We start from the raw sequence: 3,529 nt of genomic DNA on the forward strand, positions 1-3,529 counted from the left end.
TAGAGACAGCCTCGACCAGCCCGGGTTGATTAGGCTCCAGGTAGTGCAATGCCATCTACAGCTCTCCAACCTCCAAGTCTCTTCTGCTGCCTTGGAGGTCGAACTTGATGACACTTGTCCCTCTGGTCCCTGCATGCTGTAGGCCCTGTAGGGGGATTTGGTCTCCAACTCTTTGCATCCCACTTCAACATGCTCACATCTTGCATTCTAAGTTCAGCATGCTTTGCCCTCTATCGTTGTCATTACAGCAGTTTCTGGGAACTTCATTTCCTGACTAAGATTGACTTTTAGCTCCCATTCATCTGCCATTGCTAGCAGGCCATAGGGTGTTCTGATAAAAGTGATGATCCTCTTGTTTGAGTGGAGGTGCTAAGTGGCTAATTCCATTGCAGGTGGTGTCCACTATGGCCTTCAGGACTCAGCGATGCCACCAGCAGCAGCACGCCTTGTCTAGAACTTTCTAACTGCAGGGTCTCTGTCTTCAGACACAGAGGCTGGTTTGTGAGTCAGTGTTTGTGTTGTCTGGTTCACTGGATGTAGGTTGTGGATGTAACTACGTAAAAGGAAAGAAAAACTTTAAAATGACTAAGTGGGTGGCTGTGGGTTGTTCACTAGTGCAAGTGTAAGGACAAGAAGAGACACTGAATCCTAATGGCAGGCAAACACTGTAAACTGTCTGCAGACCATGCAGACTAGGCCTTGACATGTTCAAACCTTTGATTGGTACTTTGTATCCAAAAATATATATATATTTATATGTTATTTTCATATAAATACATATTCTATGTACAGTCGCTTATGACAATATTCAGTATTCCTTTACTTTTTGCATATTTTATAGTTTTGTACATTCACTGTTGTAGTGATAAAGTTGGCATTTTTGTACCAATAACCCAAAATGACAAAGTGAAACATGTTTTGGGAAATTTTTGCAAAATTTTAAACTCAAAAACTACAAATTCTCATTTGTAATAGTAGTAAAACCCCTAATTCAGCACTTTTTAGGATCCCAGTTACAACTTCCAGTCCTCTAGGGTAAGTCTCTACAAGATTTGCCTCGATTTGGACAGAGTACCTCATTCCTCCTGACAGATCCTGTCAAACGTTATTAAATTGGATGGGAATTATTTGTGACTTGCAATCTTCAAGTCCCCATTGATGTTCTGTGAGGTTTAGGTCTGGGTTTTGGCTATGCCACTAAAGAGACTGTCAGAGAGTCAGAGAGTTGGCTTGCAGACGGGATGAGTGGTGGATGTGGAGCTCAGCAAAAACAGGGTCAGTCAAAAATACAAAGAACAGAAGAAATCAAAAGCAGAGCAAAAAGCTCTAATTTAAGTACTGCATTGGTAGATTGAGCAATTTGGCAATTAATGAATGGACAGCTAAAGTTTAAATACTGAGCAGGTGAGAGGCTGATGCAAGTGTTGAGTAGAGGCCGCATACATACTCACACTAATACAAGCACAGGCAGGACGAGAGAGAGAACAGAGGAAACACAAGGAAACAGGTAAAACACCAGACTGTGGTACAATCAGGTTCCAAGCACATCTCAAGAATTGTTAAAGCTCATCCTTAGTTAATATCAAGTTTTTACCATGTTATCGTTTCCATTTGGTGTTTTGCTAAAAGTCACATCAAGACCAAAATAAGCAGTGGCTGTACATTTCTACTTTGAAACTGCAATTACTGATGACAAAACATCAAACAAAATACAGATTCAGACTTCCAGGGTTTGATAAGTAACAAACCTGAACAACCATGTCTTCTTTCAACTTTCAGTGTTGGGCTTTCTGTTTCATTCCTCTTCTTCAAAATCAGTTTAGTGGGTGTGAGTGTACTTGGTAATCTGTCTGTGTGGTTCTGTGATAGACTGACGACCTGTCCAGGATGTACCCTGCCTTCACCATAAGTCAGCTGGGATAGGGTCTAGCCTGCCTGCAACCCTCCCAGCACAAAGCAGTGTATAGAAACCTGATTGGTGGGTGAGTCAATTTGAACATATGTGGCTGAAAAAGCTGAAATCAGACCTACAGTAATAGAAACATCAGTTCCACACAGCTGTCAACATATGCTTGGAGGCCATTGCAAAGCAAACCAAATGCCAGTGGAATTGTTTGCAGGATATATTGGTGCACTATTAAATTATCCAAAGTTAATTTTATACACACAATAAAATATTAACCATCAGGTGATGTGAAACGTTTAATCCAAAAGACAAAAAGCAACAGAAAATGGCAAGAAAATGGTTCGTGGTTAAAGTAGTAGTTCAATTCAATCCCAACACTCAGCCAGACCTTCTTCTCCACCGCTGCCCATCGATCCCCATGTTTAACATTCTGTACCATCATGCCATCAGCATCGTCTCAGCTTACTTTTATATTCTCTTTTATTGTTCTCTTCAAGACAAACTAAGTAAAGCACATGTACAGACTTTAGAGATTCTTTGATTTCATACTTCAAGTATTGCTCAAGTAGGATAGTGCTGCGTTGTTAACATTTCCTGGACATATCAGTTTAAATAAAAGTTCTCTGGCTTCTCTGTTAGTCTCAATAATGGCGTCTTAAATTACCATTTGTTGACACTTGTTTCCGTGGAAGTCAGCCATCACTACTGTATAAAGACACCTTGTTAGTATGTCAGTATCGAGAACCCTTTCATCTGCGAACTGGATGTGTCCATTGACACGTATATTTGATACTTTGCCCCTGGGTCAGCGTGCAGATATAGAAACAAGACAAAATGGTGCAGAGCTGGTTAGCATACAGGAAGCTCTTCCCCCATTTAAGGACCTCGTTATGGATCGTGTTGGAAATAATGACCTGCAGACAGGAAGCAACTGGCCCTAACAATGGCTCCTCAGCTCTCTGATTTTACAGAGGATAACAAGCTTCAGACACAAAGCCTGAGTCACCTCACACTACATACTGTATGGTCTCATCAAAAACACTGTCAACTCCCATCTGTGTCCCCATCACTGATTCATTTATGGATTCATCAGATAGAAATGAGATTTAGACAATGATCACATTCTGGAGAAACTTTAGTGAATCATGGTGTTTGGTGGTTTTTGAACAATTTCGATGTGAAGTCTTGTTGACACCCCTGATATCAACATGAGCCACTAAAACTGTCCATCGCTGCGTTACAAACACAGGATTCAGAAAGTATTCAGGCCCAATTCCCTTTTAAAAACTTTATTGTGATGTAAATTTAATCTGTTTACACTCAATAAACCAGAATGACAAAGTGAAAACATGCTTTTGAATTATTTTTCAAATGTATCAAAAATCAAGTCTTTTGCACAGTCTCTCTTTGTAGGTTATTTATGGTGTTGCTCATGGTTACTTTTAAAAAAAATGAACAAAGCGAGTTTGTAAAAGAAGTTCAGTCAGTTGCAGAAAAGTTACAAAAGTAGTCAAATGCAGTGTCACTATTTCTGAAAATGATTAATCTGCGAAGCACATTAATATGTCCATGGCCAAAACAGACACTGTGACACATTGTGAGTGCCTGCGGGAGAAGCAACCT

The sequence above is a fragment of the Stegastes partitus genome, unplaced genomic scaffold (genome assembly GCF_000690725.1).
Source record: "Stegastes partitus isolate 25-593 unplaced genomic scaffold, Stegastes_partitus-1.0.2 Scaffold1034, whole genome shotgun sequence".
Lineage (NCBI taxonomy): Eukaryota > Metazoa > Chordata > Actinopteri > Pomacentridae > Stegastes > Stegastes partitus.